The following is a 24,757-nucleotide window of genomic DNA, read 5'->3' as shown; positions in this document are numbered from 1 at the left end:
CCTCTGTTCACTGGGGTTTGGGGTGATATCACCCTGGGGCAGGTGGCAGGAGGGAACTCTGACTGACAGCTGCTCTCCCCTCCCCACTTTACCTCCCGCATGCAAAGCTGGTGTTAAGCACCTGCTGTATACAAAAGCACTGTACAGACACACTGAGTACACCTGGCAGGGCAGCAACAGCCTGGGCAAAGGTCCTGTGGTACCAGACGCAACTGTAAACAGAGGGGTCTGTGGGTTGCCGTGGAGTTGAAGGGCTGCAGAACATGGGTCCCCAGAGTGTGGTGGCCCCAGGGGAGACTCTGGCCTTGCACTTGGATAGAGGTAGCTGGAAGCAACAAAGACTGCCATCATCGAGGGCTGCCATGGCCCTGGACCATCACCTGTCCCTGACCTGGGCTGTAACAAGACCAGCCTAGAGCCCTGGCTTCCTTCTTTTTTTTCCAAACTATCTCCAGCTTGGAAAAATGCCCCCGTGTCCCTTGGGAGTGCAGCCCTTCTAGCTGGCATCTTCAAGCATGAGCAGGAGGGAAGTTCTTCCTCATATCTAACCCAAATCTCTGCTGCTACAGTTTCATACTTGGCTCCCTTGTCAAGGTGGTTCTAATCCAAGGATTCCAGGGACCCTACCACCCAGAGCAAACCTACAAGCAAGGCCTCCCAATCAGCAGAGCCCTCTGCCCAAGCCGTCCATGCCCCGCCCCCACCTCCCACCCTGGCTCCTGCAGTCATCACCATAGGGGTCGCCCTCCTGGGAGATAAGGCTCCCAGAAGCCATCTGAGCTCAGGGTACCCAGAAGACCCCAGAAATGGAGACCGAGCAGCCCCTTCAGACAAAGATTGCCAGGCAGAGGTTCAGGTGCGACAGCCTTTATAGGCCGTGTGGGTTTGTCACCACTCAGTGCAGCCACTTTGGAGCTGAAGCTTAAACAACATGGAAACCAAAGGTGTGACTGCGCCCAGGACACTTTATTACTTTATTTACTTTATCAACTGGGTCTTATGAAACCGGGGTTGGCCTGGAACTCATTATGTAGCTGAGGATGACCTTGAGCTTTTGACCCTCAGGCCTCCACATCTCCAGAGTACTGGGATGACAGGTGTGTGCCTCTGTGTCTTGCAGTACTGGGGATCAAACCCAGGGCCTCATGCATGCTAGACAAGTGCTCAACCCACTGATCTATATCATAGTCCCCAGTGACTGTTTATCACAGAAGCAGTGACTACTGGAAGACAATCCTGAACCTCACTGCAGATACCCCAAATCCCCCATGCTTGACATGCCTTTCAGCACTCTGCCTGAAGGTCGTGGACCACCATGGTCCATTATCCCAGTCAACAGGAGGCAAGTGCACTGATTATCCCCATTTTTCAGATAAAGAAACTGAGGCTGCCAGGCACAGTGGCTCAAGTGTATTATCCTAGCACTGGGGAGGCTGAGGCAGGAGAATTTCTGCAAGTTCCAGATAAGCAAAATCTATAGAGTAAGACACTGTCTCAGACAGTACAATACAAAAGAAGCCCAGTTAGGAGAGAGGATGGGCCTCCAAGATCATGAGGTAGGAAACCCAGAGCTGGCACTTGAACCAGGCACTGTGCCTAGCACTGGGAGCTGGGCTGCATCATCTGCTTCCCCATGTGGACCAAAGAGATTTCCACCCATAAGCCATCAGCTGAGAAGAGGAAGGGGCCAGGAGAGAGGCCGGTTTGGGAAGGAACCTACCCAGCCAGTGGGCACTGCTCCTGAATACATCCCTGCTCACCAGCCTGCTGCTCAGCAGTAGCTGTGCTGGTCCATGAAGCTAGAAGTGCCTTCTCCTGACTGACCCCTGCAGGTGATAGTCGCCCCCACCCAGAGGCTTCAGATGGGGAGGGAGAAGGACCGGGGTGGGCTAGCTGTGCTAAAAGGAATGACTAGGGTTTCATGGCAACCCCTGATGAGCCTGGGGAGAGCTCCGGCTTTCCTAATGTTCACACAGGGCACCACACAGGGCACTGGAAAGTGAGGCAGGCCACTGGTGCCTCAGCGACCCCTCCCTGCCCATCCAACTGCTACCCCTGAAGTGGTTGTCATTAACCTTGAAGTTGCTGATTGAGAGCAGGTCTAGGGATCCCTTATGCAGAAGGACCCTCAGGTGGCTCAGAGCCACCTCGGGCAGCCAGCTGTCTCGGGAAGCAGAGTGCCCAACCAGGACTCACTGAACCCCCAGGCAGAGGAGCAAGGGGAGAAGATGAGAAGTTCCCAAACCTTTGGTGGCAGACAGAATGGGTGGCCTCTTCTCTCTGGTGCCCCTCGATGCCTGGCTCTGGTTGGTACTGGTACTGTTGGGACCCAGCTGGCCAGCTGACAGCGCTTCATGCAGACCTGCTTCCCCAACTCTGGGGACCCTGGAGACCGCCCTGGGCCTCTGCTCCCAGGTGCAGCCAGAGGAAGCAGCCGCCACAGCACTCCAGCCAGCCACAGCCGCCCTGTGTTGCTGCCCACCAGGAACCTGCAATTTTACCTCATTTTGAGGTGAAGTGACTAAATTTAGCATGGCGGGCTTTCAGGACTGGGTGGCTCTTATGCCTGAGTCCCTCACTTAGGGCTCTTTTTTCTCTTCCTTAAATGCTGGCCAGGGCTTAATTTGCTTTTAGGAGTTTCTGAAATAACTCCCTTGACGAGCTTGAAAGCAACTGGCAAAACAGACCCGGAGAGGGATGAGTATGTCCAGGAGGGGCGGACAGCCCGGCAGAACTCCCTGGAACCAGACTGTCTGTCCCTGAGGGGGCCTGAGGGAGCCAACCTCTCATTTTACCATCTGCTCACATGACTTGCCAGGAAGAGCCAGAAGAATCTGACTCCTCCCCTGCTGAGCCTAACTGTTGCTCCAGAGTCCTGGTGGGATGGCCCCAGGGCCTTTGCACTCTTCTGCCTGCTCACTCTTCTGGGGGGTGGGAGTCTTCTCTCACTGCCCCCTCTCAGCCTTCATGCCTCAAGGCCTGAGAGAGGCCGCCCTTGAGGCAGCCCTGGTCAAAGCAGCCTCACCCTCATCCTGCTAGGGGCCCCTCTGAGGACTTGCCAAGTGACTCTTTACAGTTTGTGGCTCATTACAGACTTCCTAAGACTCTCTTCTCTTGCCAGGCATGGTGGCACAGGCCTTTGATCCCAGCACTTAGGAGGCAGAGGCAGGTGGATCTCTGTGAGTTCAAGGCCCGTCTGGTCTATATAGCAAGTTCCAAGCCAGCTGGGCTACATGGAGACCCTATTTCAAAAAAAAAAAAAAAAAGAAAGAAAGAAAGAAACGAAAAACAGCAACAACAACAAATAATCTCTTCTCTGGGGCTGGAGAGATGGCTCAGTGGTTAAGAGTGCCAGCTACCCTTGCAGAGAATCTGAGTTTGGTTCCCAGCATCCACATGGCAGCTCACACCTGTCCATAACTCTAGTTCAAGGGGATCTGACGCCATCTTCTGACTTCCACGGGCACTGCATGACATGACACACTTACATGCAGGCAAAACACTCATACACATAAAATAAAATGAATCTCCTCTCTGGCTGGGACTGTTTCTGTCCAGTACACAGCTGTGGGCGTGGTCTAGTAGTGATTGACAGAATGGCTGATGAAGGATGTGTCTGAAGTTTCTCCTTCATTCTACCTACTGGATGCAGGCCCTGCATACAGTTGTCACTAGGCCTATAGAAGACGATGGTATTCAGGTTATCAGAACATGGGATCGTGAGACTGTTCCATGGCAGGGACAAGGCCTGTGGGGGAAAGGGCAAGCAGCCCATGTCCAGGCCAGTGAAGCAGGTAACTGCAGACAGCCTGGGGGTTGGGGGCAGGGGCAGGACGCCTCCTGTAGCCATCTAGAGAGAAAGGAGGGATTGGCCTGGCAGAAGGCAGCATGGAAGGGCGTGTCAAGGAAAGGGAATGGCATGTGCAGAGGCCCAGACGTGAGAAAGACTGGATCAACACATAAAATGTAGATTTTTGTCTGTCTAGAGCCCACCTTCTTTGTGTATGAATGTATGCATATGTGTATGTGCACACGTGTCCATGTGTGTATATGTATGGGGGGGCATATGGAGGCCACATGCAGGCCTGCCACACACACCTCCAGGGGCAGGGAGCCACCGTTTCTGCTTTCAGCCAAGGTCATGTCTCCTGAGCTGGCACAGAGCAGGTCACAGGGGGGTCAGGGATGCCTGTGCCACAGCCAGCACCAACTGGGTGTCTGCTCTCTACACCTACCCCCACAGCCCACCCTGCAGTGCCCACTCACAACCACCACATGCTACCTCCCAAGCCTTAGGCAAGAAAGCCCACAGCAATGTGAGTCCAGCCAGGGCCCATGTCCCCTCTGGCTGATTCTCTTCAAGGAAGGAGATGTCACCACTCTACAGCCAGGTTCGCCCTGCCAGGGCAAGCCAGTCCAGGCTCTAAGTTCCCTCCCTCTGAACCTCACTTTCCGTCTAGAAGGTGGATGGGTTGTGCAAGGCGTGGTTCCCATGTGCACAATGCTCCAGGCTGAGTGAGGACCAAACTGAAGACTCCAAGATGCTAGGTGAGAAAGCGTTTGCTTTTGTCGCCATTTTCTATATGTGTGTGTGCGCATGTCTGCAAATATGCCTGCGTTTGTATGTTTGTATGTGAGTATGTAGAGGCCTGAGGTCAGCCTCAGTTATCATTCATGAGGCACTATCCACCTTATTGAGACAGGCTTTCTCGTTGCTCTGGGGCTTGCCAATGAGGCTAGACTGTCTGGTCAGCAAGCCTGGGAATCCTCCTGTCTCTGCTTCCTGAGTGCTGGGATTACTGACACACCTAGCTTCTGGGCATTAGGTCCTCATATTTGCATGGGTACTTTACCCACTGGGTCACCCCTAGCACTTGTCTCTGTTCTCTCTTTCTTGCCCCAACCCCTCTCTGGGCCAGGATTGAGCTACTGCAGGCTCCTCCTGTCCCTACACAGAGCTAGAGCCATGCAGAGGGCTCACAGAGGGAAAGCCTGCTCTTACCATGTGGTTTTGTCTTTTTTTTTTTTTTGAGACAGGGTTTTGCCATATAGCTTCAAACTCACCATCCTCCTGCCTCTGGCCCCTAAATGCTGAGACAGCAGGCATATATCGCCACACCCAGCTGTTGAATTCCTTTAAGGAAGCCTCTATTTTGAGCAGATTGTCTATGCTGTGTTTATTTCTAACTAGTGTGTTTAAACAGGACTTCAGCTAGAGCGGAGCCGGCAGCTCCCATCCCAGCCCTGTCCCTGACCCTGACCCTGCTGCCTTCTGGGATGGCTGGGATGGGAAGAAGGAACAGGGAATCCAGGAGGCACCACCTCTGCACAGCACAGCCCACTGAGGCCTTCCTATCCTGCTTAGCTTCTGCCCAACCCTTACTCTCAAAGCCCACAGACTCACTAAGGGCCAGTGGTGTGGGTGGACAGGTGGCCCCTCACTGGCTATCACAGCACCTTGCCCATATTACAGAGTATAAGCAGAGCCCCTCATGGCCAAGTGCAAGGGAAAGGGGGAAAGGCCAACCCAAGTTCAGTTCAGGAAATGTATGTGGTCCTTACATTATAGCTTTGAGGGGCTGGAGAGATGGCTCAGCAGTTACGATCACTGACTGTTCTTGCAGAGGACCCTGGTTCAGTTTCTAGCACCCATATGACAGCACACAATTGCCTGTAACTCTAGTTCCAGGGGCTCCAGCTCCCTCTTCTGACCTCTGCAGACACCCACACACATGTGTACATATCTACCCATGAAGGCAAAACACTTTCACATTTAAAATCAAATAAAAATAAATATTTTTTTTAAAAAAAGACATCGGGGGTCTGGAGAGATGCCTCAGTGGTTAAGAGCACTGACTGCTCTTGCAGAGGACCCGGGTCCCATTCCCAGCACCCACATGGCGGCTAACAACCATCCATAACTCCAGTCCTGGGGGAATCTGATGCCACCTTCTGACCTCCTCGGGCATTGCACGACATGGGTGCACTTACACACATGCAAGCAATACATTCATTCACATAAAATTTTAAAAAAAGACACCAGGTATGGTGGCACACACCTTTAATCCCAGCCCTTGGGAGGCAGAGTCAGGCAGATCTCTGTGAGTTTGAGGCCAACCTGGTCTACATAGTGAGTTCCAGACCAGCTGGGGTTACAGGGAGATCCCGTCTCAAAAAGACCAAAAAAAAAAAAAAGACTCATTTTGAGGGATGGTGGGATGGCTGGTGCTATAAGGGAACAAAGTTGTTGGAAGGCCTGGGGCTATATCTCAGGGTTAAAGTGCTTGCCTTACATGCATGAGGCCCTGGGGTCAGTCCTCAGTATATTAGAAAACTTTTTTTTAGTGAAGAGTGGTCTGGGGAGATGTCTCAGTGAGTAAAGCACTTGTCATGCATGTGTGAGGATAAGAATTTGAACCCTCAACATCCGTGTAAATGCCAGGAGGACATGGCGGCCCAGTGCCATGGGGGCAGAGACAGGGATCCCAGAACAAGCTGGCCAGCTGGACTTGCCATATTGGAAAACTCTGGGCTCAAATGAGAGAACCTGCCTCAATGAATATGGTGAACAGTGATTGAAAAAGACCTCTGACATCAGCCTCTGGCCTCCACACACACATGCACACACGTGCCCACATCCCCCCCCATGCAAACACATGTGCCCATATGTGAACATGCATATACATGTGCAAAAAAAGACAGTTGACCATCCAGCCCTTGTTCCTTCCTGCATTTCAGTGTGAACTTTGTTCTCTGATTAGAGCTACTCATCTGTAGATCCAAAGGCTGAGGGTTTGGGTTCAGCGTATGTCTCCCCTCCAGCCGTAAGGCCCAGCAGGCATCCCTCCCCCATCTAGGTCCCCCACAAGAGACTACAAGAGATCCCCAGGGCTCTTCTCACAAACACCAGAATCTTCCCCCTTCCACCCCACCCCACCCAGACAGTCTCTGCTGCCACCTCCCCCTGAGTGAGGGCCCCCACAAGCCCCCAAGCTGGTGCTGACACGGCTGTAACACACTTATGTCACTGTCTGGACCGCACCACCCAGACCATAAAGGGCTGTTTGTAAACTCCATCATTGTTTTGAAAACAGTTTCCTGTAGGGCACCAGATACCGGTAATTCCTAGAGGTGCCTCCAGAGGGTGCACCAGGGCGACAGGGAGGCTCACTTTCTACCCCACACCCTTTAAGTGTTGAGCCACAGGCAGGAGCTCAACTAAGACTGGTTAAAAAAGAAACAAATACAGTGCTGGGGTTGTAGTTCAGGGTGCCTACCTGGTCAAGATCCTGGGTTTCACCCCCAGTACCCCAACAAACAACAGACAAAGATCAACAAAATCTAGACTTGGCCTGACAAGATGGTGGTAAAGACACTGAGCAAGCCTGGTGACAGGAGTTCCATCCCCAGAACCCACATAAAGGTGGAAGGAGAGAACTGACTCCTGACCCACTGACCTCTCTCTGACTTCCACATGTATGCCATGGCATACATGCACTTGTGTACACACACAAATAAACAAACAAACAAACAAATAAATAAATAAATTTAAATCCTAGACTTGGGTCTATCCCAGTGCAAGTGACATGTGGTTACATTCGAGAAAGTAGTTATCCTCCACTTTTTCTGTTGTTTTTTTGAGACAGGGTCTGCCTGTAGCCCCAGCTGGCCTGGAACTCACTCTGCAGACCAGGCTGACCTCGAACTCAAAAAGATCCACCTGTTTCTGCCTCCCAAGTGCTGGGACTTCAGGTGTGTGTCACCATACCCAGAAATCCTCCACTTTTTCAAAAATTCCCAAGGGACATTTTTGACACTAAGCATGTGATATTTTACATGTTTTTTTTTTTTTTTTTTTAAAAAAAAAAAAACACAATCATTTGCGCTGGAGAGATGGCTCAGCCGTTAAGAACACTGGTTGTTCTTGCAGAAGACCTGGATTTGAATCCCAGCACCCACATGGCAGCTAACAACTCCAGTCCCAGGGGATCTGACAGCCTCTTCTGACCTCCACGGACATTTCATGACATGGATGCACTTACCTACATGCAGGCAATACACACATTCACCAGAAGGGCAAGTAGTGGGGAATGGCTGGGGGTGCCGACAACACAGCAGACAGTAGCAGGGATATCAGAGTATAAGGGCTCTAGTGGAGGGAGGAAGGCTATGGGAGGGTGCTATCTGGGAAGTGGGTATAAAAATAAATAAATAAAATAATGAAAAAAAACAAATAAAATTTAAAAAATACAATCATTCTGCCTTTTCCAATGCAAAGAAATAAATTGCTCCTCTTGGCTTTATCAAGTCAGAACAAATGGGAACAACATGGTACATGTTCAAATTGTTCGGGGGGAGGAGTTAATTGGTTTAATATATACATGCAATGATATTTTTATTGTTAGGTTTATTGATTGGGTATTTCTTGTTATAAGAAATTTGCAAGGCAGATGTGATGGTACTATCTATAATCCCAGCACTTATGAGATAGACACAGAAGTTCAAGGTCCTCCTCATCTGCATTGCAAATTTGAGATGAACCTGGGCTACACGAAACCTTGTCTTAGAAAGCCAAAAATAAATAAATGTGGGTAAATAAATAAATAAATAAGAAGAAAAAAAGAAAAGATAGAGGAAAAAATAAAGAAACGCTTGGAAAATCAATGCTGGCAGCTGCCCCTGGAAAGGCCAGGTTCTACGCTGACTAACAGAGGACCAGGGCAGGGAGCGCCAAGAGCTTGCTGCCCTCTAGGCAGGCAAGGGCACCTTGTGTCTCTTTCCACTTTTCAAAAACAAGTCACCGGGCCTGCAGAGATGGTTCAGTGCATAAAGTGCTTTCAATGCAAGTGTAAGGCCCTGAGTTTGAATCCCCAGAGCCCACATGAATCTTTGCATGAAAAAACTATAATCCCAGCACCCCTATAGCAAGAGAGGAGACAGAGAATCCCAAGCCAGCTACCTTGGCACACACAGCAGGAAACAAGGACTGTCTCAAACAAAATGGAGAGTGAGAACCAACACTTCGGGGGGGTCTCCTGTGACTTCCATATACATGCTGTGGCACATGTACGCCTGAACTGACTCACACATGAACACACACACACACACACACACACACACACACACACGCACACGAGTCACCACCAGGTTCTGTCAGAAAGGCAAAGGCTAACACAAGCCAACCTCTTCTGCAGACATTGCCCACTGTGAAGCCAATAAGAGGACTCACCTACCACCCCACCCAGCCCAGGAGAGGTGTGGGCCATACCAGGGTCCAGGGCTAGGGGCCCAGGATGGGCAGGGACCTCAAAAGGGAGGCACAGGTCCTGGCAGTTCCAGCCAACTGGCAGTCCTCACTTCCTCAGCCCCACTCACCAGCCCCACTGCCCTGCTCCCCAGCCTCCAGAGCCCAGGACTGCCCCACCAGCCTGCCTATCTCCTGGCCAAGGCTGTTCATAGCCCGGGATGTAGTCAAGGGTTCAACCAGAGATGAGCCATCTGGTCCTCCCATAGTAAACAATTTACAAGTGAACTCAAGCCATGTCGTTGCTCTGATTTCCATTCCAAAGTGAGATACTTTCTTCTCCTGGTTCCTTTGGGATTGAGGCAGGTCCAGGCCCCAGGCTCAGGCCTCAGCGCCACCCTGTGCCAGGAGCACATCCATGCAGGGAGGCAGAGACAGATGGGTTTTCCTTTCCTCTTGTTCCTTTCTCAGAAATTATGCCAGATGGTCAATCCAGCTCCCAGAGCAATTTCCTCCTAAAAGGACAGACTATTTTCTAGAACCCAGTGTTCTGGTGTGTGGGGGTGGTCTTAGGTTTGCGGGTAATTTTTTTAGTGCTAGAGATGGAACCCAGATCCTTATATGTGCTGGCAAGCTCTCTCCAACTGAGTACCCCGCCAGCCCTTAGAACACCAAGATTCCGGTGGCAATCTGCAGCCCTGTGTCCATTTCCATTAGGGGGTCCCCTACTGGTCAGATCAGGTATTGCAGCCTCGCTTGCTGTACCATCCCTCCCAAAAGGAGGGAGGGGCTCTATTCTCATGATGGGGTGAGGCCAATGGGTCCCAACCTTGGAGGAGATGTATGTGGCTTAGCGGCCTGGGCTGAGATCGTAGTCCTGGAATTTCCTAAAGTGTTCCAGAACATTCTAGGCTGACACTAGGATGCAGACTACAAGCTGTTTATCAATTAATTCCTTCTTTGCCAACCATTCTTCCTCAGGTCTCCTGGGACACCATTTGGGTGGAAATGCAGGTCAGCGTTGTAATGAAGGTCAACAGAAGAAGGCTGCTCACAAAGAGGCAGGAAGAGGTGGTCATTGTATGGACAGAGGTAGCACCGAATTGTGCATGTGTGCATGTGTATATGCATGTTATGTTCATGTGCAGGTGAGGGTGTGGAGGTCAGAGGACAGTCCTCACCACCTTGTTTGTGATAAGGGCTCATCACCACTGTCCTCAGGGTAGCTGGCTTGTGAGCTTGAAGGAATTCTATCTACACCTGCCATCTCACCGTAGGAGTGCTGGGATTACAGGCCTGCGCTACCACATCTGGCTTTACCTGGGTTCCAGGGATCCAAACTAAGTGCCCCATGTTTGCATGGCAAGGGCTTTACCTGCTGATCATTCTCCCCAGCCTTGCTACTAAATTTTGAGAGTTCATGTGAAAAAGAAAAATGACATCTAGGAACTAGAATTGGGGCTCTTTTCAGACAGCTGATAACTTGTGAGGCAGAAATGCACAGCCTCACAGGAACAACAGGAAAACAAACTTCAGACCAAAGAGCCCAAGGTCAAGTCCGGACTTTGCCTCATTCTAGCTGAGTGACCTTGGACAAGTACTTAAACCTCCTGGAGCCTCAGTTTCCCCATCTGTAAAACAGCAGCTCCCAAGCTGATCTTGCGGGGATTTTTCAGGTTTGAAGACTTGCTCTGTCATCCTCCACAGAAAGAAAACACAAGTATCAGTTAGAGCTTTTCCCAAGGCTCTGTGCCACTCAGATTAGAAACCAGAGATAACAAAGTACTACAAAGTGTGGGGCTCAGGCAACGGAATACTGTCTCCCAGATATAGAGAGTAGAGGTCCAGGATGAGGGTGCTACTCCCTCCAAAGACTCTAGAAGAGGCCCTGCCGCTGCCCTGTGTGGGGTGATGGCTTCAATCCTTGCTGCCCCTGGCCTGGACCTACATCATTCTAGGCTTAGCTTCTGTTGTCACGTGACAGGGTCCGAGTGTCTGTCTTCAAAAGTATCTCATTCTTCTTTTGTGTTACATGTTCATGTGTATGCCTGTGTGCACATGTGGCGGCCAAAGGTCATCCTTGGGTAACATTCCTCATGCATGGTCCACCTTTTTTTTTTTTTGAGACAGGATTTCTCATTGAACCTGAAATTCACTGATTGGCTAGGCTGGCTGGCCAGTGAGTCCCAGGCATTTGCCTGTCTCCACCTCCCCTGGGGATTTCAAACACACTGGTTTTTTTACATGGGGGTTGGGGATCTGAACTCAGACTACCACCTAAGCCATCATTGCCCCAGCCTCACCTGCCACTTCATATAAGGACCCTGTCCTTATGGTTAAGGGCCGCCCAAGGACCTCATCCCAGTTCTATTTCATCTACAAAGACCTGGTTTCCAAGTAAGACCACATTCACAGGTCACAGAAACTGGGACTTCAGGATATCTTTGTGAGAAATACAACTCAACTCATAACAGACAGAAAACTGCTTATCTCTAGAAGTTTAATAACTTTTGAATATGCAAAGCAATTAATGAGTTGTTTTCTATTGGAGAGACAGGAGAGGGGACTGGACTGTCCTGTATAAGAAAACAGAAATCTGTCGAGCGTGGTGGCACACTCCTTTCATCCTAGCACTTGGGAGGCAGAGACAGGTGGATCTCTGTGAGTTCAAGGCCAGCCTGGTCTACATAGTGAATTCCAGGCCAGCTGGGGCTACAGGGAGACCTTGCCTCAAAAAAGAAAAAAGAAAAAGAAACCAGAAATGTTCACACCCAGGGTTAATCCAGAGGGGGAGGGGCAGAGCAATGCATGAAACTCTCTGGGCATTAAAAAGTTGGAATTTGGCATCTACACTGGAGCTCTAAGTGTGCACTCTGGGGTAGGCTGGAGAGATGGTTCAGTGGTTAAGAGTACATACTGCTCTTCCAGAAAACCTGAGTTCGATTTCCAGCATGTACATCAGGCAGCTCACAACCCATAACGCCAGTTCCAGGGAAAGCTGACGCATTCTCATGTGCACATAGTCCCCCACTGACACATAATTAAAAATAATAAAAGTAAATAATTTTTTTAAAGCTACAAGTACCCCCTGGGGTTCCGGTTCCCACTATTCCAAGTTCTGCAGGCCTTGTCTCTGTTTTGGTTTTTGGTTTTTTTTTTCAATTATTATTATGATTTATTTTTATTTTATGTGTATGTGTGTATTGCCTGCATGTATGTAAGTGCACCTGTGTTCTGTAATGCTCTCAGAGGACAGGAGAGGCCATCAGATCCTCTGGAACTGGAGTTTTTGACAGTTGTTAGCTGCCATGTGGGTGTTGGGATTCAAACCTGGGTCTTCTGCAAGAACAGCCAGTGTTCTTAACTTCTGAGCCATCTCTCCAGCCTGGTTTTTGGCTTTTTTGAGACACAGTCTCTTTGTGTAGCATCAAACTCATGATCCTTCTGTAGCTTCAACCAAGCTGGCCTCAAACTCATGATCCCTCTGCCTCCCAAGTGCCGGGATCACGGGTACACACACCACCAGCCTGGCTCCTTCTCTTGCTCTCTTTTTTTTTTTTTTTTTTTTTTTTTTTTTTTTTTTGTCTTGTTTTTGGAGACGGGTTTCCCCTGGAGCCCCAGCTGGCCTGGAACTCAGTATGTAGACCAGGCTGACCTTGAACTCACAGAGATCCGCCTGCCTCTGCCTCCCAAGTGCTGGGATTAAAGGCATGCGCCACCACACCTGGCATATTTTATTTATTACTTTTATTTTATGTGTATCAGTGTTTTGCCTGCATGTGTGTAAGTGCACTTGTGTCATGCAAAACCAGCAGAGACCAGAAGAAGGTGTTGGATCCCCTGGAACTGGAGTTACAGACTGTTGTTAGCTGCCATGTAGGTGCTGGGAATTGAACCTGGATCCTCCAGAAGAACAGCAAGTGTTCTTAACTGTTCAGCCATCTTTTCTTGACGACACTCAGTTCTATTGGAGACTTAGTTCTCGCCTGTTCCAATGGGGACAGATCCAGAGTCCCATCCTTCCCTCACTAAGGGGAGAGGCATGAGTCAAGCCTTGGGAAAGGAACTCAGAACCATGTGTCAGGCAGACAGTGAATGCTTAGTTTTGTACATCCTGGCAGTGACAGCGCAGAATGGGGAGGTCTTCCATGAGCCCCACTCAAGATCCTCGGCCTTTGGTTCCAGCCCATTTCTAGGTCTGATTCTTCAGGCCAGTCACTTTAGTGAGCTTCCCTCACCCCAACTGAACTATAGAGCGAGACTTTGTCTCAAACAAACAACAAAACAATGAATTAAGTCAAGCTAGGTCTGGTAGTTCAGGCTTATACTCAGGAGGCTGAGGCAGAAGGATCCCAAGTTCAATGCTAGCTTGTGAAACGTAGAAAGACCCTGTCCCAGGATAAAAATTTTAAAAGAGGGTGGCTGTGAATAGCCATACCTCAGTCACAGAACACTTGTCTGGCATGCATGATACCCTGAATTTAATACTCAGCCCTAACCAGGCATGGTTGGCACACATCTGTAATCCCAGTACTTGGGAAGTGGAGGCAGAAGGATGAGGAGTTCAACTGGCTATAAGATATGTTTTGTTTTGTCTTTAAAAAAAAAAGCTGCAAAAAAAAAATAGCAAGTTGGCCCAAAGATTCCTAGAAGAAATGTCAATAATCCAAGGCAGAGTTGGGGTGGGGGAGGTCCTGAATTTCTCATGAGGGCTGAGATCATGACTCAGACATCAGTGGAAGGGTCAAGAAGAAATCTGGAAGACATGGTGCCCAGGGGCTGACATAACACACACAGATCTGGGGTCATCAAGCCAGTACTCCTGGTCCGCTCTGGGCCAGCCTCCCTGCCCGGCACAGCCTCAGCCAAGCCTGCACCCCACACCCCACATAGCCCCTCTCTGGAGCCCTTCCATGTGCTGTTTTGATCTTGTGCCCTGGAACTTACTGCTTTTCCTGCCTAATGAGGTGGGTCTGCTCAGCCCAGCAGCGGTTCCTGGAAATGCTGAGCTGGAGCTTGGCGGCCCCATGGGATGAGTTTCCAGGGATGCTCTGGCCAGGCTGGCAGGAGGCAGATCCTCCCCTTCCAGGGACAGTAATGAGGCCCAGGCTTCTAATGGGAGGCAGGGTTGCTGTTGGTGCCAAGAGCCCTGGCCAGCGGCCTGTGGATCTGGGTCCCAGCCACTTATGTTACTGCCTGTCAGGAAGAGCCGCACTCCATGGAGGGTGAAGTGGGGACAGAGTGGAGCAGCACTGACAGGCAGACTCACTAACTGGAAGGTTCCAGGCTGGGGGGCTGCTGAGCAAACGATGCTTCCTTAAGTCCCACAGGTACATCTGACACCAGCATGGTGTGTTCCATGAGGGAGAGGGACATTCAAGGCCCCATCTTGTGGTTGAAAGATGATGAGAGAATTTTCTAGGGTGGTGGCTCGAGCATATAATTCCAGTATTCAGGAGACTGAAGCGGGAGGATTGCTGTGAGTTTGAAGCTGGGTGGGGCTACACAAGAAAACCTTGTCTTTTAAAAAAAGGAGAGGGCTTAGGGAAAGGGTTCAATGCAAAGCGTTCGTCACTCAAACTGAGTGACAGCTGAGTTGGATCCCCAAACCATGTTATAAAAAAAAAAAGCCATGCATGGTGACAGTGTGCTTATGATCAGAGTCAGGCTCACTGGGACTTTCTGGCCTGTTAGCCTAGTTTGATCAGTGAGTTTCAGGCTAATAAGAGATTTGGTCTCAATAAACAAGGGGGATGGCACCTGAAAAACACCTAAAGCTGACCTCTGGCCTCCACATGCATGTGCATGCATTTACACACAAAACATGCACTCCAGTGGACATTGGGACCTATGTCTGTAATCCCAGCACTCGGGAGGTAGAGGTAGGAGGATCAGAAGTTCAAGGTCATCCTCAGCTACAGAATGAGTCCAAGATCAGCCTGGGCTACATAAGACCCTGGCTCAAAAAAAGCAGGGAGTAGGAACTCTCTGAGGCCCCTTTTTACTGTTAATGCTTCCACTCCATATACATCCCCAGCCCTAGTAACCTCCTGAGGAATCCCTGTCCTAACACGATCATGCTGGGGGCTAAATATGTCAGTATATGAACTTGAATTTCGGGGTTACACATTCAGGTTGTAACATGTCACCAGGACGACAGACGTAGAGCCCATCTGAGCCCCCGAGCTTCTGAGCAAATTAAAGAAGTTCCAGGGCCTCTGCTGTCCTTGGTAGTCCTGCCCTGCCTGAGACCTCTACTAGGCAGAATACTGGAGTTAACTCCCACAATCTGCTCTTCACTCCTCCTCCTGGTGACTGAGGTCAAAACTCTGGGGACCACCCAATACAGCAAGAGCAAGCCGGGCAGAAGTGGCTCCAAGGATGAGGGGGACTCTGTGGGAGGAACACTCTCCCTTGGTGGCTTTGGATACCCAAGGGCTGCTGGGAGAGAAACACAAGGGTCTCCAGCAGCTGTGGTCAGTTAGTAAAGAAATGGGGCCTGTCCTAGTTCCCTTTCTGTTTCTGTGATAAAACACTCTGGCAAAAAGCAACTTAGGGGAAAAAGGGTTTATTTAGTTCACAATTCCAATAATAATCCACCATTGTGGGAAAGTCAAGGCAGAACCATGAAGGAGATGGTCACATCACATCTACAGCTGAGCCCAGAAGGAAATGGATGCATGCACATTTGCTTGCTTGTGTTCAGCTCAATTTCCCCACTCCTAAGTTCAGGACTCCCTGACTAGGGAATGGTACTGCCCATGGTGGGCTGGGTCTCCCCACAATTAACATGAAGACAATCCCTCCCAGACAGTCCCACAGACCAACTCAATGCAGACAAGCCTTCAGTGAAGATTCCTGCCAAATATTTCTAGGTTGTTATCAAGTTGAGTGTTAAAAGCCAGCCATCACAGGGGCCCAGGCCTATTTCTACATGGAGTCAAATTATAACAAGAGCAAGCTTTGAAGATCTGTCCCCAGACCCTCAACCTGACATCAGGAACTTTAGCCTATGACATCCTGAGTAGAGACACCAGAACATCATGCCAGGCTTCTGGGCCACAATGTGGCAAGCTGTTTGTGGCATTGGCTTAACTAAAGGGTTTACATCGTGTCTCAACAAGGGAAATTCACAGCCTTTGCAAGAGAGGCCTGGGATGATTGGTCTCCTTAGTAGTATGGCTTACACAGAGGAGAGGCTCTCTGGAGCTAGAGATAGCACAGACCCTGGTGGCCCACCCACTGGCCATAAGATGCTATCTGAACTCCCCCCCACCTTTAAAACCCCAGTCTCATCTGTAAAGTGGATATGGTTTCATACACCTTGGTCATCCATGCAGGGCACAGACAGAAGGACCATGACAGATGCTCCAGGGACAGAACTTCATCATCAGCTTGTCACCAACCCAGATGCATCCAAGCCTTAGAGGCTGCCCACACAGGGCGCTACAAGCAGATAGGGAAGCAGGACCCAAGAAAGACGGCCCTCCTGCAGGATGCAGACAGTACATGCAGAGTTCTGAGTGGGCATTCAGGGCCTTAGCACCCTGACCACTGCTTAGAGCCCAGCACAGTCCAGGCTCAGTGTCTACTGCCAGGCCCCTTAGTTCTGGCTTCCCTCAGAGGGACAGGGTTTAAAGGATTCTGTGGCTGAGCCTCCTTAGACTACTAAAGGCTAGATCCTGTGAGGAAGAAGCTGACCCTGGGACACATAGAGTAGGGTCCAGTCTCCCAGCTCTGTTCCAGCATGTGGCTTCCTCAGGCCCTCCTCACCCCCAAATTCTCCCAGGCCACACACCCCAAGGCCCTCCTGATCCCTCTTCTCTTTCTCCCTCTGTGAAAGTGATTATCAGCCTCATCTACCCACCTCCATGCATAGCCTCAACTCGGAATCCTGGCCACAGGGGTGTGAAACCAAACCCAGGCTGGGCTGCCCCTTCATACACCCTGACCATGTTTCAAAAGATGGAATAAAGCAAGTGCTGGCCAGGGTGTGCAGCTGTGAGAACTCCAGGACCTGCTGGAACAATGAAAATGGGGCCTGTGCTTTGGAGCCCAGGTTGGCAGCCTTTAAATTAAACAGTTAAACCCAGAGCAACAATCCAGACCAGCAATTCCAGTGCTAGATGTGCAACGAAAACCATGTCCACACAAACCCTGAGCATAGATTTCACAGAAGCACCGTCCACGGCAGCTAAGAAAAGCCCAAGTGTGCTGCCCAGCTGATGCATAGATAAATTGGTATAGACTGTCCACACACCTGGGCATGATTTAGCTCTGCAAAGTAATAAACACTGGCAGGAGCTGATTAGTTACTTTCCTTTTGTCAGGTGACCAAAAACCACCTGACAGGACTGGGTGATGGCTCAGTCAGCCCAGTACTTCCTACACAAGTGTGAGGGCCTAAGTTGGGATCCCCAGCACCCATATAAAAAGCTGGGCACAGCAACCTGAACTTCTAAGCTCAGCAGCAGGGAGGCAGAGGCAAGAGGATCTCTGGTGCAAGTTTAGCTGAATTAATGAGTTCCAGGGTCAGTGAGACCCCATCTCAAAAACTAAGGTGGAAACAATGCCTAATGTCAACCTCTGGCCTCTATGTGCAGGCTCACACACATACATGTGTGCACATACGCACGTAGACACACAAACGCCTTGTCAGAAGCAACTTATGGGAGGAAAAATTCCTTTTTGCACATGGTAGGGAGGGTGTAGTCCACCATGGAGGCTGAAGTGTGGGTCCATGGTGGCAGCAGCTTGCAGCGTGGGGCTTGTTCACACCTTGAAGGATCTGGAAGCAGACAGCCAGGCCAGAAACATGGGAGGGCTGTAGCCCTCAAGCCTCACCCCTTGTGAGCTATTTCTGTAGCCAGGGCCTATATCCCCAAGGTTCCACACCCTCCTGAACAAGTCCACTAGCTAATGACCAAGGGTTCAAACATATGACTCAGTGGGGGATGGGTCCAACCCAAGCCATCAGAGTGGGTGAACCTTGCAAACACTGAGTAAATGAAACAGACACAAAAGGCCTCAGGATACACAACTACATCTGTGGGATAGTCCCCAGCAGGCAAATCTGGGGACACAGAAAGTGGATGAGTCATGGCCAGGGAATGAGGAAGAGAAGAGAGTGACTGTAATAGGTATGTGGGTGTCACTGAATGATGAAGACATTCTAGAACGAGATGGTGGTGACAATGGCCCAACTCTGTGAGTTAACAGAACACTAAAGTGTGTGGACTGTAAAAGGGCAAAGATCATGGCATATAAATTATAGCTCCATTCCTCTACAAAGTGTGTGGGGTCCTTTTGTAGGATCTCATGTAGCCCAGGCTGGCCTCCAACTTGATGTGTAGTGAAGGATGACTTCAAATTTCTGCTCCTCCTGCCTGAACTTCCCAAGTACTGGGATTGCTGGCATGAGCCACCAAGCCTGGTTTATAGGGTGCTGGGGATCGAACCCAGGGCCTCATGCATGCTGAGCTGCAATCTGTTTTATTTAAGCCCTGGCTGTCTACACTAACTCACTACCTTGAACAAGTGACTTGGCCTGACTGACTCAAATGCCCTGTGATTTTTCGTTTTGTTTTGTTTTGGTGTAGGAAGCAGGACTGAGGCCCACCCTGGACTCCAACTCCATTGCTAGCCAAGAACAATCTTGAACTCCTGATCCTCCTGCCTCTGCCTTGAAAGGGCGATCCCCATATTTTAAAAAAGGATCTCACTGGGCGTGGTGGCACACGCCTTTAATCCCAGCACTTGGGAGGCAGAGGCAGGCGGATCTCTGTGAGTTCAAGGCCAGCCTGGTCTACATAGTGAGTTCCATGACAGCTGAGGCTACAGGGAGACTCTGTCTCAAAGAGACTTAAAAATAAAAAAAGATCAACTTTTCAGGCTTGCTGGGATTCCCTAAGAAAACGCAGAGGGCTAGAGATGAGACTGAGTGGCAGAGCATTTGCTTGTCTGGCATATACAAAGCCACAGGTGCCATGCCTAGCACCACAAAAAGAAGATCGGTAGAGACGAAGGAAGGGAGAGGGATGGAGAGAGGAAGGGAGGGGGAAAATGCAGCAAGTGCTCACCCTAGCAGTATGTCAGGAGCTGGAGAGATGGCTCAGCAGTTAAGAGCACTGGCTGTTCTTACAGAGGACCCATGTTCTATTCCTATCACCCACAGGGTGGCTAACAACATCTGTAACTCCAGTTCCCAGGGAACACCCCCTTCTAGCCTCTGCAGGTATTGCATGCACATGGTGCACTCACATACATGCAGGCAAAATGCTCATACACATTAAAAAAAATTTTTTTTAATTTCATGATTTTGTCTTTTTTTACAAAGAACTCCATTGTGTAAATGTACCACATTTTCATTATCCATTCCTCAGTTGAGGGACATTAAAAAAAAAAAAAAGAAACCAGGGCTGGAGAGATGGCTCAGCAGTTAAGGACACTGGTTGTTCTTGCAGAAGACCTGGGTTCAAATCCCAGCACCCACATGGCAGCTAACAACTGTCTGTAATTCCAGTCCTAGCCTCTTCTGACCTCTGCGGGCATTGTACAACACGAGTGCACTTACTTACACGCAGGCAATATATGCATACACACAAAATAAAAATAATAAATAAGCTGGGCATGGTGGCACATGCCTTTAATCCCAGCACTCGGGAGGCAGAGGCAGGCAGATCTCTGTGAGTTCAAGGCCAGCCTGGTCTACATAGTGAGTTCTAGGACAGCTGAGGCTAAATAAAATTTAAAAAAGAAACCATGTCAGGACGGGCCAGGGGCTGATATGAGTGTGGATGGGCTTGAGGGTCTGCCTCGTCAGCTTCTCTGCTTTGTTTGCTGGGTTGACTTTCCTTAGTCCACCCCCCAGACTCAAGGCCAGGTCATTATGGACCCTCACATGTTGCACCCCTGACCTTCACAAATGCCCCATATTTGGCACCACACTACTCTTTAAATCAATCAGTTTTTCTAAAGGTAACTGTTCTGAAAGGGACTTTCAGGATGGTGAGTCACTGATAATTAACACCCTTCTCTTGAAGGCTGTGACTTAAATACTGCCTTCCTATGATGCCTTCCCTATCCCTTAACTAAAACTGTCCCCACCCTGCCCCATCTCCTTGTCCCTATTTTTTTATTCTGTTTGTGTTGTTTTTTGAGTCAGCATCTCACTATGTAGGCCTGACTGGCTTTGAACTCATGGTAATCCTCCTGCCTCAGCCTCCTGAGTGCTGGGGTTATAGGCATACACCATGCTTAGCTCTGTTCCTAATTTAATTTCTGTTTAGTATTGAATTCCAGTGGACACAAGAGACAGACGGTCTCCCGGTCTGTTGTCTATCCCTCAACTAGAATGCTAGCTTTCTGAAGCAGAAGTAATTTATGGGGTTCATTCAAAAATCCCCAAGGAAAGTTCCTGATGCTTAGGAGCCACTCAGCAAACATCCACTGAGCAAATGAATGAAGAAGGGAAGGCAGGAAGGCAGGAAGGCAGGTAAGACAAGGACAGACAGATGAATGGATCCATATCGCCAGTGACTTGGCATCATATTACACTAGCTTTGCACCAAATTTTGCATATGGAGTGGCTCCATCAACATCTGCTGGTGGAGATTGTTAACACTGGGTTTTTGCTTCGTAAGCAAGGCTCCAGTCCCTGCAGTGGCTCTAACGTCTTCCCTGTACAGGCTCTGAAGTCTCAACTCTAAATCCTTCCTGCAAATTCTCTCCAGAGAACTGAGTCTTTTTGCCAAGAAGATATTAGATTTGTAGGCCTCCGGTTTAAATTTTTTATTACATTTATGTATTTACTGGGGGGAGGGGATGATGGTGCATGGTCTATAATGTATATGGAGGTCAGAGGACAACTTTCACAAGTCAGTTCTCTCTTTCCACCATGTGGGGCCTGGGGTTGAACTCGGGTCACCAGGGCTGACAGCAAACACCTTTCCCCACTGAGCCATCTCACTGATCCACACCTCAATTTTAAATAGTAAGGGTGGGCTCAGGAGGTCTCTCAGTCGGCAGAGTGCTCGCATGGCATACATGAAACTCTGGGTCCAACCCCCAGCACTGTATAAATGGGCAAACACTTGTAATCCCAGCACTCAGGAAGTGGAGGCAGGAGGATCAGGAGTTCAAGGCCATCCTTAGCTACATACCAAGTGAAAGTCTAGCCTGGGCTACATGAAACCTTTTAAAAAAAAAAATCTTGCCGGGCATGATGGCACATGCCTTTAATCCCAGGACTTGGGAGGCAGAGGCAGGCGGATCTCTGTGAGTTCAAGGCCAGCCTGGTCTACGTAGTGAGTTCCAGGACAGCTGGGGCTTCAGGGAGACCCTGTTTCAAAAGAAAAGACCAGAAAAAACCTTATTATTTTTATTTTATGTGTATGAGTGTATTGCCTACATGTAGGTAGGTGTACCCATGTTGTAGGGCTCATGGAGGTCAGAAGAAGGTGTCAGATTCCCTGGAACTGGAGTTTTAGATGGTTGTTAACTGCCATGTGGGTGCTGGGAACCAAACCTGGGTTCTCTGCAAGAGCAGCCAGTGCTCTTAACTGCTGAGCCACCTCTCCAGCCCCATGAAACCCTATCTTGAAAAGAAAAAGACTGGGGATTTACTAAGAAAAGGACTCCAATATATGGTGATAAGCTTAAAGGGCTTAGAGAATGTTCCTCAGGGACAAATCCTTTTCCCTCCCAGCCCCCCTGACAAATGTCTGGGCAGGAGGAAGCAGGCAGACCCTTCGTGCCTACTGCAGTCACCAATTGACTCAAAGTACAGGAAGGTGGTGCTGTGATGCCAGCCCCTGGGAGTGTGTCTAGAATGAATTGGATTAAGATTGTGGCTTCGCCCTCTTCTCACAGGAAAAATATTTATTTCACTGAGCTCTGGTTTTTGGAAGCTGTGGCTCCATCGATCTAGCAGAGTTTTGGCTACTGCAGGGTTTTGTCTCCTTCCTGTCTCCGTCTGCATGGGCTGTGTGTGTGTGTGTGTGTGTGTGTGTGTGTGTGTGTGTATCCATTTGCAGCATACACTCCCACTCTTAAGCCATCAGCCAAAAAATGCGGTCAGAGCACTCTGTCCTCTACCCAGCAAGCAGCAGACCAGACCTGAGTGTGTCTGTCCTGCTGTCTGTCCTCGGGAGCCATGGAGAAAGCCGCCTTATCTTTCTTTACCTGATGCGCTGCCTCCTGCCCTCCCCTCCCAGCCTCCAATCTGAGAAATACAGACAAGCATGAGAAAGAAAACAAAAACCAGGAGAGGCTCACACTTAATAATCTAGCACTCAGAAGGCTGAGTTGGAGGATGGAGAGTTCTAGGGGGGATGGAGAGTTCTAGACCAGCCTGGGCTATGTATGGAGACGCTGTCTCTAACAAAAAAGATAGGGGTCGATGAGATGGTTCATCAGGTAAAGGTGCTTGCTGCCAAACCTGGTGACCCAAGTTCGAGCCCCAGAACTCACAATAGAAGGAGAGAACTGACTCCCGAAATTTATCCTCTGACCTCCACATGTGCATATGCATGCACGCAGCACACAGCACACACACTATAAATACATAAATATATAAGGAAAGAAAAAAAGAAAAGAAAAAGCCAATCTTGTAGTTGTTAATCTTGTAGCACCCCGCAAGCAGATGTTTTCATTACCCCCCGCTCCCTGAAAGACAATGAATAAGGTTCAGTGAGTTCAAGGTCTCCAGGAAGTGTCACACAGTGGGCGCAGTGTGGTGACGGGTTTAGATGTCAGATTTTACTCTTCAAGTCCACACTGTTTTCAAGGATTCTGGGAACCTGGCAGCCGGAGGGGAAATCCAATCAAGTTCAAGGTGGCAGACAAGCAGGAGGCCGTCAGCACTAAGAGGAACTGTTGGCCTCGGAGGCTTAGAGTTCAGTTCTTAATTTATCCACTCTGACCTTCTTGTGGGTTCTAAATTTGGCCAAACAAGTTCTTCTGGCCCAATGGATGACGTAGGTACATTGTTGAAAGGATCAAATCTTTTTCCTGATGTTCAAGTACTAACAGAATGTGGCTGTTTGCAGAAGACTGCCATCTGACAAAGACCTGCTGTCCCTCCTGATGGTGGACATGTGGTTATTGACTGACTTCTCAGGACAGTGATTAAAACACTTCCTCAGTCCAAATAAAATAGCACTTGTGAGCGAGCCAGAAATAAACCTCTGAGAGTGGGCATGGTGGCTCATGCCTGTAATCCCAGAACTTGAGAGACGGAGGCAGGGGGATTGCCACAAGTTCCAGGCTAGTCCAGGCTGCATAGTGAGTTTGAGGCCAGCTTGGGCTACATAGTGAAACACTGTCTAGAAACAAAGAATAGAAATGACATCCAGGCATCAAAGTTCTGGCTGGAACCAAGCTTATATACCTCCTACAAATCCAGATCAGCCTCTCCTAGTGAACCGGACAAGCAGGTATCACAGGGTCTCTAGGGAGCCGCCAGCTGAATCCTGGGGACTGACCTGCCCAGAGTCCCTACTCATCACCCTTCACTGATGCAGAGCAACATGTGGCCTACCCACTTTGGTCACCAGCAACTGAACAATCCTCAGTCACAAGCCCAGGAGGAACTTTCCACTCACTGGTCACAAACATAGTGTTGGGTGCTTGGTCCAAAAGGTTGAACCTGGACACCAGCTTCCCTCCCTAGGAATCTGAATCTGGAGACATGGGAGAGCATTCCAGCTGGATCCTGTGCCTGAGATGAAGGCTGAGGTTTGGGGTTGGGGTGGCCACTCTGGGGCACACATGGTGGCATATGTGGGAGAGGAGAAAGTGCTGTGGGACTCTGAGTCCCAGTGAGCTGCAAACAGCTGGATCAAGCCTCCCCTGAAACCCACTCTTCTAGATTCATTTCTGTTTCCATGACAAATACTCCAATTAAAAGTAACTTAGGGAAAATCGGTTTATTTGGCTCACAATTCCAGGTCTACTACTGCAGGGAAGTCAAGGCAGGAAATCAAAGCTTCACATCCACAGTCAAGGGCAGTGAGAGATTAAACAGGGGATCCTTTGCTTGCTTGCTCTCAACTAGCTTGCTCTTATGCTGTTCAGGAACCCCCACCCCTGCCCCCACACAGGGTAGACTACTAATGTTCCTAACTGCATTTTGCATCAATTAACAATCAAGGTACTCTCCCACAGACACGCCCACAGGCCAACCTGAACTAGATAACTCATGAAGACTTCTCTGGTAATTCTAAGTTGTCTCAAGTTGACATTTAAATCTGACCGGCACATAGACTTTTCAGTTATATAAATCAACAAATTTGAAGAATGATTCCAAGTTAACCTTACTGGGATTCTGGGCTTCAAATACTTTGTTGATTCCAAAGAACCATCTATAAAACTTTGCAATGTAGCCCTTCTTAGCTTGAACTTGGCTTTGCTTTTTGGTATTAGTTTTTATATGATTTATTTTTTTATTTATGTGTGTGTGTCTGCTTGCCTGTGTGTGTACCACATGTTTGTAAGGACCATAGAGGACCGAAG

At 49.3% G+C, this 24,757-nt stretch overlaps 1 protein-coding gene across 1 annotated transcript in view; it reads right to left on the bottom strand.

The window, feature by feature from the left end:
• The window catches only part of Ripor3 (RIPOR family member 3), an 87,826-nt gene that overhangs the window by 38,992 nt on the left and 24,077 nt on the right, over nt 1-24,757 (bottom strand). The gene's annotated exons all lie outside the window — the stretch shown is intronic.

This window comes from Nannospalax galili, unplaced genomic scaffold, assembly GCF_000622305.1.
Source record: "Nannospalax galili isolate Female #2095 unplaced genomic scaffold, S.galili_v1.0 scaffold596, whole genome shotgun sequence".
Taxonomy (NCBI): Eukaryota; Metazoa; Chordata; class Mammalia; order Rodentia; family Spalacidae; genus Nannospalax; species Nannospalax galili.
Note: the sequence above shows the minus strand (reverse complement) of the source record. Positions and strands in the feature narration are given on the sequence as shown.